General features: G+C 43.8%; 1 protein-coding gene across 3 annotated transcripts in view; it reads left to right on the forward strand.

Annotated features, from left to right (window-relative positions):
• Nucleotides 1–8,389: 8,389 nt before the first annotated feature.
• Nucleotides 8,390–16,670, forward strand: part of VEPH1 (ventricular zone expressed PH domain containing 1) — a 1,200,547-nt gene continuing 1,192,266 nt past the window's right edge. Inside the window, exon 1 of one of the 3 annotated variants that reach the window (XM_069213278.1) lies at nucleotides 8,390–8,617. The gene's annotated coding sequence lies outside the window, so the exon portion shown is untranslated. The remainder of the gene's footprint in view (nucleotides 8,618–16,670) is intronic. The other 2 variants (XM_069213279.1, XM_069213283.1) reach the window with 2 other exon arrangements.

The following is a 16,670-nucleotide window of genomic DNA, read 5'->3' on the forward strand; positions in this document are numbered from 1 at the left end:
CACTCTGCATAGTTCCTTCTGTGCCAGGCTCCCTAAGCGCAGTTCTTTGGCTCCGCACGCCAGGAACCCTCACTGTGTAGCCCTTACATGGGCACACATGATCACGTGTAACCAGCCTCCTACTCGTCCTGCGCCACAGAAGCCTTCCCTTAGCAAGGCGGCACGGTGGTCACGGGCGCAGTCCATATTACCATGTGTTTACTGTGGGGGAGTCCCTAACTAGGAGGCTCCCTCACAGTAAAAGGTCAAACCAGGTGGTCAAAAAGTGAAAAACATCAGGGCAGACCAGATGGTCAGAACCATCCTCTCACTATATATATATATATATATATATATATATATATATATATATATATATATATACGTATTTACATCTGTAGTTTTTGTATTTTTGTCCCCCAGTGAACCCGTCCTATGGGCATATAATTTTGCAGGGGGGACGCATTGCCCCCCTCCCTAGAGCTTACTGAAGGCCCAGGGACGATCAACTCCTTCAAGCAAAGTTGTAAATAATTACAAAAAGGGGCCCTACAGCCCCCACCCCTGGCCCCGGGTACCACCACCTCTCCAGGGCTATACACATAAAGAGTGCTGTGGGTTGCACTGGCCCCCAGGGACCACCACCTCCCCTGGGCAAAGTTATAAATAAATATAAGGGGGGGGGATCCTACCACCCCCCCGGGCCCCAGGGATCTCCTTCTCTCCAGAGCTATAAATATAAAGTGTGTGCAGGTGCCACACGCGCCAGGGAAAGCCACCTCCCAGAGGTAAGGAATAGATAGTTAATCAGGAGGGCCCCGTGGACCCCTCAAGCCCGGGGGACCACCACCTCCCCAGGGCAACAATTATTTTGAGAGTGGGGGCTGCCATCTCCTGGGGCAAATAACATCATGTATGAGGGGCTGCGCATCCTCCCGCAGTCTAGGGAATCACCACCTCCCCGTGGCTAAATGAAACAATGGGAGGGGGTCAAGGCACCCCTAATTGAGCAATAAATTAATGTAGGTGGTCCGTTATGGAACCCCGGCCCTGGAGGCCACCACCTCCCCGGGGCTTAATGAAATGATGGAGGGGGCCATGGGCCACCCTCATGAAGGCATAGACTGCCCTGCGGACTGCCATCCCCCATGGCTGGCTCTCGCTACCTACCGAGGTGCCCACCCTTGGGAGGCAGTTGTTTGCTTTTGCATGGTGGGAGCTGAACGCTGTTGGAGCTGGTGGGAGCTGAAACTCCACTTTCAGGAAGCGGGAGCTGTCCAACAGTTCCCATTTGCTGAAAACAGAGTTTTCAACTCTTTACCAGCATGCAAATATGCGTGCAGGGAAAGAGCTGAAAACATTGCTCCCGCAAGCAGGGAGCTGCCATTTAAAGCAGTTCCTTGCTTGCAGTAACCTACTGGGACCACAGGGCCTTGAGTCTCCCCCGCGGCTCCCCAAAATGTTTTTAAAAAAATAAAAAATGAATTTCATATATATATATTTCAAAGTACTTCTCTTCTCTTCCCTATTCTTTCAAGCAGAGAAACGAGCCACTCCAGATTACTGCTCTTAACAATCCATGTTAATCCAACTTGCAGAAATTTTACATATATATATATATATATATATATATATTTTTTTTTTTTTTTTTTTTTTTTTTCGCTGAAAAAAACAAAGATTACAGTGACATTATTGTTAGGTTCTAAATTTACTTGTACAAAACCATAGAAATTCAGCTGTTATATTTAGAGTTCTATCAAGTAACTATAACTTGCGCCCTAAGGTGACTATAACTCGTGCCCTTTCCGTGCACAGTTTTGTTATCTATATTTGTATTGCAAATGTTGCAGTGATAATATCAAAGAGGCCATTCAAGATGTCATCAATGATATAATATGTGGAGTAATTAGCTGTGCAAGGCGAAGGTGCGAGTTATAATTACCTTTTGGTGTGAGTTATAGTTACTTGAAAGAATTTCAAACGTTTCTATGATTTCTATGGTTTTGTGCGAGTAAATTCAGAACATGACTATAACATCCATATAACCTTTGTTTTTTTCAGTGAATTTCTATGATATTTTAAAATAAAGTAATTTTATTTACTATACATTATACCAGCCTCTGAGGCCATGTTCGGCGAGGGTTGATCCCAAAGCCAGGCCTGCAGCTAGGCTTTTCAACCAAGCCCTTATAACTACCCAACCCCGCGCCACACATGGCATTTGGCCATGTGCAGCCAAGGTTGGCCACAAGGCCTGTCTCTGTTAGTGGATCTGTGAGTGGGTTTGTGAGTGTCTGAGTGGGACAGAAAGCGGGTCTGTGAGTCTATGAGTAGGTCTGAGTGGGTGCATAAGTGACTGAGTGGGTGTGTGAGTGGGTGCATGAGTCTCTGAGTGCCTGTATGAGTGAATCAATTAGTGTATGAATGAATCTGTGATTTTTCTTTCCATTGTTTTCATATTCACAAATATTTCGTGAAAAATGTGCGAAAATTTTGAAATTTTCACCCCTATTGCTCATGGTGCCAAATAATTATTTTAAATCCATATTCTACCCCTAAAACACACCTATATCACACCCCTGGGGTCAGGGTACCTTCACCCTAAACCCTTATGATACTTTCAATTTGGATTTTCACCCCAGGGACCCTGTCCAGTGAAATAAAATGGAGGGTGTAACTTTCTAGGCGGTCAGCCAATTACAGTGCCTCTTTTCACATGCGCATTAGCGAAAATTCACAAATTTTCGTGAAATATCACACAGGCACCATGGTCACAGCTATATCAATTTGGATTTCCCTACATTTCTCAAAAACTACTGAACAGATTTACACCAAATGAGTGAAAGAGTGGTCTGTGTACCGACAGCTAGCTTCCCGCCAAATTTGATGTGATTCCGTCCAGTGGTTTGTGATGTAGACATTACTAAAGATCATATGGAAATTAACATGGGAAACACTCCTTTTTTCACCCTCCCCTTTTACTAGCTCCCCTCCCCGCTTGACAAATCATCCCAAACATTCCATGTGCGACAGGAATAACCGTGACTCTTTTTTGGGAAAAGTTTGTGAAGATTCGTCAAACGGCGCCAAAGATATATGCAAGTCAAAAAATGTTTTTTTCTATGGAAACATGGTCCTAACTATAACTACCTAGTGGCAATTTATATATATATTTCAACCTGGCCCTCTCTGCTGGGTCCCACCAAACTTTTGGTTTGGTCTTTACTCTCTATTTTTTCCTGAATTTAATATTCAGTATTGTTGGCTTTTGGATTCTGTGCACTTTACCAGAATACCATTTACCCAGGGCCTGTAAAGTAGATGCTACTAGTGGGTCTGCAGCACTTGATGTGCCACCCACTTAAGTAGCTACTTTAAATGTGTTCCAGGCCTGCCATTGCAGCCTGAATGCAGATTTAAACTGTCATATCAACTATGCAATATGACCCCTTTGCCAAGCCTAAGAATCCCCTTTTATTAGTTATGTCACCCCTAGGTTAGGCACTGGGTAGCCCATAAAGCAGGGTGCACTGTAATTACAAAGTAGGACATGCACCTTTACATTTGTCATGTCCTAGTAGTGAAAAACTAAGTGAAAAGTTCCTAATTGTGTTTTTCACTACTGTGAGGCCTATCTATCCCATAGGATAACATTGGGTTGCCATATTACATTTAATAAATGCTAAAATTTGATTTGGTACAGATAAACATTTCATGTTTGGTATCTATGAAATTGTAATTTAAATCCCTATTTATTAGTAAATTCAGATGTTAAATTACAATTTGGAAAATGCCACTTCTAGAACGTTATCAATTACAAACAGGGGTTGGGCCCTTTCAATACAGCCAGGTTGGGCCACCATAAAGTAAACTTACAAAATATATATATACCTTGGCTGGACTTGTTTATGCAATGTTATTTGCATATGGGTCAAGCAACTCAATTATCTTGGCCACCAGTTCCTTAATAATGCATTATTTCACATGTATTGCATCAAAACCTCCGATCCATACACCCCACAGTTATCAAATAATTTACACTACAATAAATCAATGATTCAACAAAAAAATCATAACTATTGCTGAAACTCTAACAATCACCATTCATGTTACTCACGCCTCCTAAAGCCTTAAATCCACATTAAAAGGACAGACTTATAGAAAACATTTATAGAAAAGCAAACAAATACAGTTTATTTTATTGATACCAGTCCCGTTTAGATCAAACCAGCCTTGAGTTTTACAATCTAGTCCACTTAATTAGTCCTCTTTTGTAGGGCTTCTAATTTAAATGCATTTCCAGGGGTTGCAGTCTTGTTAAACTTTGAAATAGGAGATACTTCATTCATTCATTGAAGTTGCCTCGGTACGTTCTGGCTTGGTCTCACAACTCCTTGGTGCTTATGTGTTGATGCGCTTCAACCCCGTTTATGAGGGGGTCTCTTCAGGACCAAGACTGGGATTAACTAAATGAAAACAAAAAGATTTGTGTAGTGTTCATATGAAAAAAGATCTTTAAAACAGCTTATATTCACCATGCACTTTTCCTTGACCATTACCTTAAGCTTTCAGTCTTTAATGTCAATTCTCAACAATTCATTCAGAGGAGAAGATTGTAGCTGTATAGAAAAATGAGAGGGACCCTTTACTGATCAGCTAAATCCGTTCCTTGGAATTTTATAACTTATTTCCGCTGTGTGAATACCTTAAAATGAAAAATACTTTATATGGAGCCCATAGTTAGATATTTTTCAGCAGTATCCCATGCTTGCTTTAATGAAACCCCCGGGTGGGCTAGGTCCTGGGGGCATAGAAATTTTTAATTTGGGGAAGCTGCCCAGCCCACCTTAGCCCAGGGGGACCACCACCTCACTGGGGCTAATGTCTGAAGAAATGTGGGGGGGCTGCCTGGTCCTCCCGCAGCCCTGGGCACCTACACCTCCCTGGGAATGATGTCCAGTGAAATACAGGGGAGCCCCCCTCTTCCCTTCCTCAGCTATGGGGACCGACACCTCCACAGGGCTGATGTCCAATGAAATACGGGGGTCACCCACCCCCCCCCATAAGCCCAAGGGACTGCCACCTCCACAGAGCTAATATCCAAAGAAATGCGGGGCCACCAGGCCCCCACACAGCCCCAGGAACTGACACCCCTCAGGGGCTGATGTCCAATAAAATGGTCTGGGGGCTCGGCCTCCCCCCCGCAACTCCAGGGACCACCTCTTCCATAGGGCTAAATAGGTTGGAGAGGGCTGGCCGACCCCCCTCGTGGAGCCATTGATGGCCCTGGTTACCGCCACCCCCCCAGGGCCGGCTCCTGCTATGTCCCAGGGTGCCCTTTCAAACAGCTTTCACTTGCTGGAAGCTAAGGTTTCCTCTGTTTCTCTGCCTGAAGAGATGTAGGCAGGGAAATAGAGAAAACTATAGTTCTCACAGACAGGGAGCTGCATGTTTAGCGGCTCTGTGTCTGTGAATGCAATGCCTGGTCCCCAAGGAGACGGGGAGCTGGCTGGAACCACAGGACCTTCAGGCTTCCACCGTGGTCCCCAATGATGGTGACTGTGTGCCCTTGGGGACACCCAGGTGAGATGGCTGGGCCCCCGGGGCCGTGATCGGCCTGGGGATGAGTGCTGCGAGGCACTCCTTCCAACATAAAATGTATTAATGCCAGGCCCTGGGGATGGGGAGTGGCCCCCCTTCCCCCAAAAAAGAACAATTTAAGAAGGTCAGGCCCCGTGGATGGGTTCCCCAGTGCTGAAATCATCCAAGGGAGTGGGGCCAACTCCTGCTGCGCATGGCCAAAGGGTGTGTAGAATGTGGGGTGGTTCAGAGGGTTGGCCCCAAGGCCTGGCTGCAGCCAGGCCTTGGGTCCAACCCTTACCGCCCACGGCCGAAGGCTGTGTGTGACGGTAGTTTGATTAACACATAGTAATAAAAATTACTTTAAGTTAAAAAAAAACCCATAGAAATTCACTGAAAAAAACAAAGGTTACTGGGATGTTATAGTTTGGATATAGAATTTAAAAAACAAAGAAATTCGCTTAAAAAGCCAAAGTTCGGCTGACATTTTAAACGCACAAAATCATAGAAATTCACCTGTTATAGTTAACGTTATCTCAAGTATCTATAACTCGTGTCCTAAAGTAACTATAACTCGCGCTCTCACCATGGACTGCTAATTACCCCACAAATTACGGCACTCACAACATCTTTAATAACATCATTGCAAGCAGTGAGCTGCTTTAAATAGTAGCTCCCTGCTTGCGGGAGTAATGTTGTCATCTCTTTCCCTGCACACAAATTTGTATGCATGTAAAGAGATGAAACTCTGCTTTCAGCAAGCGGGAGCTGTTGGTCAGTTATGTTTGCTTTAGATTGGTGGGAGTAGTCAGCTTCTGACCCCTTTGGCCACAAAATTGTGGAGGATTTGTGGATCCCAGCAAAAAAAAATGTAAAAACGACATGGTCTCCTGCACTTGTTTCCTTATTTTACCACTGGGTGGGGCAGGTCCCGGTGGTGTAGTTATGACAATATAGAGGAAAGGGGTGAGTGTGGCCGGCCTCCCAGGCCATTTTCGGCCTGGGAACCTCCATCTCCCCGGGGCCTGGCCTTTAATTTAAGGGGAAAGGTGAGAAGGGAGAGGGGAGAGAGGAGCAGGACATCTCTGCTCCCTGGGCTGTTTTCGGCCCCGGGGACCACCACCTCCCTGGGGCACAGACGTGCAGGTGAAAGGGAGGGGCCCACACTGATACCCTCCTTGGAGCCATTAATGTCCCTGTGGCCCGCAAGGGCTGACTTCCTATGTCCCACAGCACCCATCCCGGACATAGCTGTTTGCTGTTGCTTGGCGGGATCTTTGACAGCCGCTGCCAAGTGAGAGCAAACAGTAAGTCGCCTCCCAGTGGGCAGGAGCATTAAAAATGCTTCTGCCTGCTGAGAGTGGACTTTTCCTCTGTTTCCCTGTCTGATGTAAGAAAGGCAGCGAAACAGATGAAAGCATCGGTCCTGTGCACAGCATGTTTGGCTGCTCCTTGCATGCAGGAGCAATCCTGGATCCTGCAGGAGGCAGGGAGCTGGCTGAGGCCAGGGGGCATTGGGGCTCCCCCGTGGCCTCCAACAACAAGAAGTAAGTGCCCTGGGTGGCCACCCACCATCTAGTTACGGACCCCGGGGGATGGGATCCCTGGGCCAATTGAGAATTTGAACCCCTGCTGACCTGTTGTTCAAAGATTTTTGCTTTCTTTTCCTATTTTTATTGTGCACCCTTTCCTCCTAATGTAGCATCCTCACACCTTCCTGTCTACACTCATTAAGATTCACCCACTTCAGTAAAGCTTTTCTAAAAAGTGATTCATTAATGAAGAAACTACTAGTAGTGTTCTTTGTAAATAACGTTTAAATAATAGAAACATTATCAACTCGTTTCAGCTTTGCTAAACTTCTGCAATCTACCTGAGCAAGGATTTGGATGCAGTTTGTTGTGAAGGTGGGTGAACTGAATGGGAGAAATATTTGTTTCTTTTTCTTTTAATTCCACTTGCTAACTCCAGGGCAACAGCAGAACAAGCTCCACGGTTGGTTGGGCTGCCAAAGCAATAAGCCGGCAGTATCGCATACCAGAGGCAGGGGGCTGAAAGGGGTACTGTGACAACTGCCACGAACGCCACCGGAAGTTTTCTTAGACAGCTTTCTCCTTTACTAAATTATGTATAACTTGCAACAGCGCAGGCTTTAGCGACAGGAACAATGAGCGGTCTTAAGCCAGCTGCGGGCAAAGACGGTACATGAAGCATTTCTGAATTTAAAAAAAGATTAATTTCATTTGACGCAGCCGTTTTCGTTTCGGTTCACATGTCCCGCGAACTCAATAGCATGGTAGTATACGGGCAAGCACAGCATTTCCATATTTATTTGTGACTCTTATAGCGCTGCGATGCCCTATAAGAGTGACAGTTTTCTGTACGTTGTTCGTGAAAGCAAATGATTAGCGCGCTACAATAGATGACAAAATGAAAGAGTACATACAAATATAGGCTTAAATTAGACAAGAAATCATATAATCTATAAAACCGTATTTAAATCCCGCCAATACGTGTAAGGAATTAAGGCAAATAAAACCATATAACTCTAGGTTAGCTTGTGTAAGTGGTATTTGAGCTTAAGCTGAATTGCCAGTTGTTTGTAAAATATTTAATATTGTTTGCGCAGGTATTTCGTGTATGGAATATGTTTACGTTCCGTAAAGTAGGGTAAATGCAATAACAACAGTCTGCTTTCTTCTGCAGCTTTCTTACAGCCCCGAGGCTTTCTACATCTAGCAGGACATCGGCCGTAGTCCCCCTCGTGAGCGCCACTGCCGATGTGTTGTTCAGGGGAGGGTTAAGCATAATGATGCAGCGTTTCCGCCGTGGCTTTCGGGACAACTTGTTAGCAAAAAAAGCAGCCTTGCGAACTCAGGCCCCATGAAAAGAGTGAAGGAAGAGCAGCAGCTGTTATTGTCAAGCAGTGGGTGCCTCGGCTAGGGAACCGCGACCGTGTGGCGCTCGGAGGGCCGAGTCACATGGACGGTGCTTCCCCCCGTCACACGCACCTCCACCGAGGGAACACTTTTCCCGTCGTGAACGGGAGCCCTTCATTGTAAGTCCGACGGCGCCACGGTCTGAATCTGCCCTCAAAAAGTCGATTTCTCAAAATGTTTGCAGAACTTTTTAATACCCACTTTACAGTCAGTGCTTTAAATGTAAGTGTGGAAATGCAGGTACTTTCTATTTAGATTACCCGTTTGCTCCTGAGAAGTGCCTGTACGCATCCATTGTAATCTATTGCAGCAGTACTGAGAGGTGCAGATACTCTCCCCTTCAAATTTAAGAAGTGCAGGTACTCAGTACCGGACAGTACCTGCCCATTTAAAGCTCTGTTTACAGCCTGTCCTCGGTTTAAAGGAATATGTTTGTATTATATGTTCGCAACTATTGACACCTGCCGTGGTGCGGGTATTGTCTTTTTCATTCACAAAATGAAAATCGCTTTTTTTGTCATATGATATTTTTGATAATGTTTTGACAAGAAATAGAGTTTTGGATTTAGCCAAATGGTTCTGTTTTGTCTGCATTTGACCTGTACACGTGCGTGATTCTTACTTTTCTCACCCAGTGCCATTCAATCAAATGTGCAGAAAATGAAACCACAGGATGTGCACTTTCAAAACATTATAGATGTTTCAGAAAGGACAGAATGTAAACGTAAACCTATTTTGTTGACCTTATGACAGATAATTTGTAAGGTACTGACTTGTTGATCAGTTATTTAAAGTCGCTGTGAAAACACTGGTTCAAAAAAGTGATTGATTTATGTAATGTTATATATGTACTTATTTTTAAGCACGATAACCATGTATATTTATTTATATAAGTTAAGCAGTCAGGTCATCGAGCGTTTCCTCAAAGTTAATAATTATAGCTAAATCCTTAGTTTTATTTCTAAACAATAACAGGGAAACTTTCGTTTTGAAATATTTAGTAACAAATGCATAGTCTAAATCTAATTTGATAAAATACAATTTTCTAGAACATTTAATGCATGCAAACAGTATGCACGTGTTTTTCGTCACCTGTCGAAATAACCATCCTTCGTCTTTCAGCAGCAATGCAGCTCAGAAGCTTCTAATGCTAGAAAGAAACCGAGACCGGGTGGGAACAAAAGCTGTTTTGTGGGGGGGGAGAGTGAAGCAAAGGTAGCTGATCTCATGGGAACCATGGAGGCCCATTCATTCTTTGTGCGCGTGCATGTGCGTGTGAAGGATTCTCTTGTGGAAAACATCATCTTTAGCCACTTCTTTTCAGAGGACAATTTAAGGACTATACTTATTGGAAGTTGAGCATTCTTAAGAGTGAATTTTCCCGTAAGTTTGGAAAGAACTGTGATATGGGTAAGTAGAAACAGCATGTGTTTAGCTTCCGACTTTGATTTCAAAGAACTGCCTCTTCTAGTTTATAGGCCAGCAGGGGCGCAGCTGGGTAAGTACACCAGGAGGGCTGTGAAGTTCAGATTTCCCAACAATCACGCTGACATATGTTGAAATACATTATAGGACAAGCGGGCCCACAAGAGGGGCATAAAGCACAGTGGGAAGGGAGAGGAATGCATGTTGGTAGGGGTACTCGGTGAGAGGAAGCACATTGGGCCATATGTAGAAGGCATTTTTCCGGTCGCAAGTGGCCCAGTTCACAGAATCGGTCAGTTTGCGACAGAAAAAATGTTTTTTTTAAATGTACAAAATGCGATTCGGTATCTTGTTGCAGGTGATTAAGAACTGCAAAACTTCTACTAAAATGAAAATAAAGAAGCCTAAAAGCAAGTAATTAAATAAATAAAATTAGGAATGAGACTAGTCATCCTGTTTATGATAACCCTGGGTTAACTTCTATACTAATGAATTACTGATTGTGTTCTGCATAAGCCTAATTATCATAAATACATGACACATTTACAGAACAGAAAGATATGCTATAAATGTGCATTTGAGAGGATCTCAGTTCATCACTCATTGCATGTTCAATAGCACATGTCCTCTTACTGAAATGAAACGGGTATCTGCATTGGAAGACACCGGATCATGACAAGCGGCCAGTTCCAACTAGATCTGCCCTGGACCCTGCTGTTGTCTTCTGCAGGACTGTGTCTCGACACGTACGTGTGGTCCTCAAGGTCCTGGACACAGCTGATGTCAAAGTTTACGCCTTCTCATTTTTCCTGAATCCTGGGCCTTATTAACATTTTAGTTCCAAAGGCCTCCAAGAGTACCAGGAGCAACCTGCCAAGTGGATCTGATGAAGGTGCATTGCCACTGGAGCAAAGATTACAGTTATTCCCACTCAGAGCTTTTCCAAAGCAGCATCTCCAATTTAGCGGGACATTATAGAGAAGGTATCATACCTTGTGGAGCCCTCTGTAGCTACAGCCTGCAGACTTGCACCATTGGACGAATCAGAGCTCCAAAAAGGTGACTAACATCCATATTCAGAACTGAGGGGACATGTTATTCCGTCACAACGGTGACGGATATTACGTTCGTTGAAAGGTAAATCCCATTCTAATCTATGGGATTTAGATTTCGGTAGACAGGATGTCCATCACTGTTGTGACGGCGTAACCCGCCCGCCAAATTCTAAATCGGACCCTAAGTACGAAGATAGAAATTTTCAGTGGGCGAAGGAGACAAAATTATCCTAGTGAGGAATCTTCTCTGGGCACGAAATTCAGATCTCACCCACTCTGAGCTTTCTCCACAAATGTCAACAGCTCCATGAGACCTCGTCAAGTGGCTATCTGATGACCTGAAGCCCTCTTCAGCCACAACTTTTACTTTCACTTCAGAAACCATGGGCCCAATTTAATTTTTGCAGACAGAGTAGTCACCATTGGCCTGGTCAAGGACTTTACATCCACAAGGCAGAGGCTAGTCCACCCACCAAATTTATAAATGACCACCCAGCAGACGGTCATATATAAAGGAATTGGCAGGATCCGACAAAAAGACGGTTCCTGTCACTGCATTTTACAGTTTGTTACAGGACTGCATCAGAATGTATCAGCCCTGTAGCAAACAGTTTTTTTATTTAAAAAAGAAAATCCCAAAACAGGATTTTCTTTTTGTGAAGAAAAAAGTAATGCTCCCCTCATCATGGGATTTTTCTCTAATGGCAGGGGAAGCATTAAAATGTTTTTACTACTCCTTACTGCCAGGTTTTACCTGAAGTTAAGAAACAACAAAACATGACTACATGTCACCCATTCAGATTGGGTATGTGGACATGTCGTCATTTCTTCAACACTACTCTGCTCCCCAGCGCCGTCGGAAGGGTCAATCACAGCAGAGAGAGAATTGTCCAAAGAGAAAACTCTCAACCATATCAAACTTGGTTTCTGTATCCCACCTATGCTGCCTTGTGATCAGCCCTAAGTTGTGCTACGTACTGGTCAAATGCAACCAGATGACCACGGTTGGCGCTTAATAGTTTTTGGAGCTATTTTTAACTTTAAAACGTCCAAATTCATAACTGTGGTGTCCTTTATTGAATTTCCATCATTTCAGTGTCATTTTATTCATTACAATTTACTCTATTTTGGTTTAGGACTTTTCTTGCATTATGGATCACATAAGGATCAACAGTAGTCCTTTCATGAGGACTACTGTTGACCATGGGTTGATCCATTCCCAATGCGGGCACTAGGCACAGGCACAGAAGTGGGGTTGCATTTTTATCAGGGCTGGTGGGGGAACGCTGAGTGGTAGGAATTTTGTAGATCTCTACAGATTCCTGTAGTTTACGTCACAGAAATACAAGGAAAAATAGTGTGTTTATTCAATGCTTCATCTTTGCAGGGTATTCTGGCTAAGAGAACTTTGGGTAATCCATGAAAGTCACACCTCCCTGGACTCCCCCGGATGTCTAGTTTTACGAAATGCCTGGGTTTAGTAGGTTTCCCTATATGGCCGGCGAGTGCGGGACCAAAAACTCATGTGCCCCCCTTACAAAACCAGGTTGTTTTGTAATAAATAATTTTGATGTCTTCACAATACTTTTTGGTCCCTTCCCTGTCACGGGCACTTGGCCCACCCATACAAGTGAGGCACAGTTTTCCTCAAGAGACTTGGGGGAACGATAGGTGGCAGCAAATTTGTGGATGCTTGCAGATTCCATTACTTTTCCTCACAAAATTGCACGGAAAATATGTTTTTTTTAATGCAGCATTTGAGTTTTGCAGGGATTCTGGGTAAAAACAACTGTTGAGAGCCATGCAAGTCACGCACCCCTGGACTCCACTGGTTGTATAGTTTTAAAAAATGTGCAGGTTTGCCTAGGTGTCACTGAGCTAGGGCCCAAAATCCACAGCTACCCTTAAGGACAAAAAAAGAAAACAATGCGTTCTTAGTGAGGGCCATTTTACTGTCACACATATAAATCTGGTACTAATTTGTTAAAGTTAATCCACCACTCACACTGGTTGGTTTTAGCACCTCCAGAAACTCTAGTTTCAAAGCATAAATACTTATCAAAGTATCTGAATATTAAAAACAAGCCTTCTGAAAATGAGCTATAAAGCCTCTTCACGCCACCAACAGCTTTATGGTCCATTCATACGCCATTTACGCACCAAACAGAAGACTTTCATACCGCCGGTCATGGGCCCAATCCAACCTATCAATGCACTCACATCAACTTACTGCTGGGGGCCATCACATTCATACGCCACAGACAGAATACGTTTGACTACATTTTACCACCTGTCAAGTAACTGCCTCCTTCTTCCTGAACATTACCAAATGCATGCTGAGTGAACGTTTACTAATGGCTCCCATGACAGCAACACAAGGCTCAGGAAGACATGTCTTTCATGCACCTTTAATGTTTTAATGCACTCACTGTTTTAACTCCAACTCTTTCCAGTTTGTTGATGCAAGTAAGGGGTGGCCAAGGATGCCTTGCAAGGCCTATTCCTTGAATTGAGTGAGTTTATCTACCATTGAAACTAATGCAGACATGCTTGGAAATCTTTGCGAAGTTCCCTAAAGGGAATGTTATAAACTATGAAGAATGGTAGCTTTTGACACACTGGTTAGTCCGCAAGAACGTAGCATACGTCCCATCCATCATTATGTGCATTGCGTTGACTGTAATGCATGTATCATACAGTAAACTGAACATCTACTGAGTTCTGACAGATGATTAGCATGGCAAGCAGGTCAAACATCGACCCAGGCATCTCAAAGTAATTCAGTGTGGGTGCAGCACCAATGGGTTTTAATCCGCAAGTGAGTATGAAGTCATTGTATGTGTATCTGTACTGCCTTTATTATATTCCTTCTACCTATGCAATATCCCTTGGAAAGCATACCTACTGTAAGCTTTTCTTACCCGTTCATGTCTCTGTTCTCATCAGAGCCCTGACTAATCTTGTATCATTGCCAGGCGAACCTATACTAATACCTTCCATCCCTAGCTACTTGAAATCCAAGAAAACCTGTCTTTCATGCGCCATCAGCGCACTAGGGGCCTCATTTACAAGAAACGGATGCATTGTTATTGATGCATCAAATTTCTTGCTCCTGCTGCACATCCCCTACTGACGCCATTGATGCACTGTATTTAATATGCAAGCTCCATGGTGCATGTTTTCACAGATGCTCAGAAACTGTGACGCATATGTTGGCACTATAGTGATGCATCGCTGGAGTTGCGTTGTTAAACTGACGCACCTCCAGCAATGCGAGGAGAGTCCCATTGGAAAAGCCCTGTGTCAATTTTACACGTGCTCTGAGCAGGCAGTAACATTTTGGCGCAGTCAAGTCGTACAGTGACACAGTGAAAAGTTGTGAATTTCACTGCATCAGTTCTATGTGTATTTTTCCGTGGGAGAGCCTACCCTGCCTACATTATTCCTGGCACAGGTATAATGTGACTCAGGGTTTTCAAACTGACTCATTGGGCCCAATACGTCATTTTATAAATATGGAGCAGTGTAGTGCACTGCTAGTGCCCAAAGCATCAGTTTGTTAGTATGGAGCATTGTAGTGCACTGCTAGCACTGCCACCATGTAAAAAAGAAATGATGCAGTGGCGCCACTAGGGGCTTCTAAATGAGGTCCTTACTGTGCTAAATTCAACTCCTTCTAGTTTGTGGATTCAAGTTGGGGGTGTCTCACTATGTCTTCAGAGGCCTATTCCTATTATTGAGCAAACATATCTACAGTTGAATCTGATGAAACTAAGGCAGACATGCCGGGGAATACCGCTTAAGTTCTCTAAAGTAATAAGCCAAACAAATATCCTGTGAGACTTAATCACCAACACTTCTACTTTTGCTTTGAAAGTGTGAAAATTAAATTGCTAACTGCTATCGTACCGAAAGTTATTGAAAAACGGTACAGGACACAATATCTTGCATGATGATTGTTTTCACATCTCATACTAAAGATGTGAAAACAATCATCATCCAAGATAATGTGTCCTGTACCCCTTTTCAATAACATTGGTTATGATACAAGTTACTGATTGAGTTTGCACACTTTCAAAGCAAGTGGAAATGTTGGTGAATAAGTCTCACAGGACATTTGTTTGACTTATTACACTTACCCAAGGGCAATCAGGATGGTCCTTGTGTAGCATACATAAGTTCCTTAACAAGCACTTCAAAATCTAGTCACACCTTTAACATTTTGGCACACAGGGCACTCCATGACAACAAGACATATGCTCTGTCCACCAATATGTGCAGTGTGGGGATTATAATGCACCTGCCAATTTGTAAACAGAACACCTACCACGTTCTGACAGTGGATAAAGGTGTCGAGCAGGCCATAAAGAAGTCCATGATTTTCTGAAATAGAGAAAATAAAATTCCTGGGCTGCTTGCCTAGTGAAGTGTTGCCAATGGGGTGTCGGTATCTATACACAGCCATTGAAAGGTTTAGCTAATGGCAGCTCCACCTCAGTCAATTTCACAGAAGTTCGCTTTAGTATGATACAACACAAAGCAATTAGGAAAACACAAGCCTGGCTGAGATGGGCACTGGGAACAGTAAACATGATTCTCCTGCATTTTTCCCTGCTTCAGGCACAATTTACAACGATGAAGTTGATAATAGTTTTTGGATGTTTTAGAATTGTGATTAGCAAGGTGTCGCTTCTGAAGCCGTGCCATGTCCTCCAGAACATATGAAGTAGAGGCTGCTGCTTCTGTAGCAGCACTGAGGCTTTCAATCACAGACAACTGAAAGTCAATAAAAGACATGAGTCTTCCTGTGGTTGTCTGATGATAAACTACATATGCATTGTATGTTGCCATCTGGATCAGGGGGGTAAACAGTTTCTTGTACGAAATGCGAGTTTTGTGACTCGCATTGTATGGCTGAAGAACCTGGTTGTTCCCGTCACCCATGCACTTGTAATCAAGTATACCGTTTGGGCTCATGGACTTTGGCCGTCAGACCCCAAACCAAGGCTGAGGAATAGATCTCTTGTAATGAGCACATACATATTATGTCTATCTGAGAACTTAAATGCAAGCAGTTTGTTGGAACGCACTACAGTGCTCTGGGATTTCTGGAGCTTCTTGCAAACAAGCTCCTGCGGGAATCCTTTGGAACAACAATGACCTATACCAAAGGCCACAGTGCCAGCTTTGTAGAGTTCACTGAACAGCTCTACTCCCATATAGAAACTGTCCACATAAAGAGAACCTTTGTGAATGAGTGGCTGGACAAGCTATCATGCAATCTTTCGTATGACCACTCGTGTGGGAGGACAACCTACAAGGTTTAAAGTGAAGTCTTTCCCAGTATACCCTCACAAGTTGTACACATAGCCAGAAGAGCTGTCACACAGCATGTGCAGCTTGATGCCATAGCAAGCTCTTGTACTCACAATGTACAGCCTAAACAGCAGCCGCCCTTTTGTACAGGATCAAGGACTCGTCAACAACTATATTCTTTCCACAAGTATAAATCGCTGGAAACCTAGCAGACAAATGACCCATGACAGGCCAAATTTTGAACAACCTGTCGTGGTCTGGATGGTCCACTGGCAATGCCGCAGAATTGTCATTGAAATGCAGCTTTGCTGCAATAGCAAAAACAATCTCTGTTCATGTACGGTGCGAAGATGGGAGTTACCCAACAAAGCAAGTC

Source organism: Pleurodeles waltl, chromosome 11 (genome assembly GCF_031143425.1).
Source record: "Pleurodeles waltl isolate 20211129_DDA chromosome 11, aPleWal1.hap1.20221129, whole genome shotgun sequence".
NCBI classification, from domain to species: domain Eukaryota; kingdom Metazoa; phylum Chordata; class Amphibia; order Caudata; family Salamandridae; genus Pleurodeles; species Pleurodeles waltl.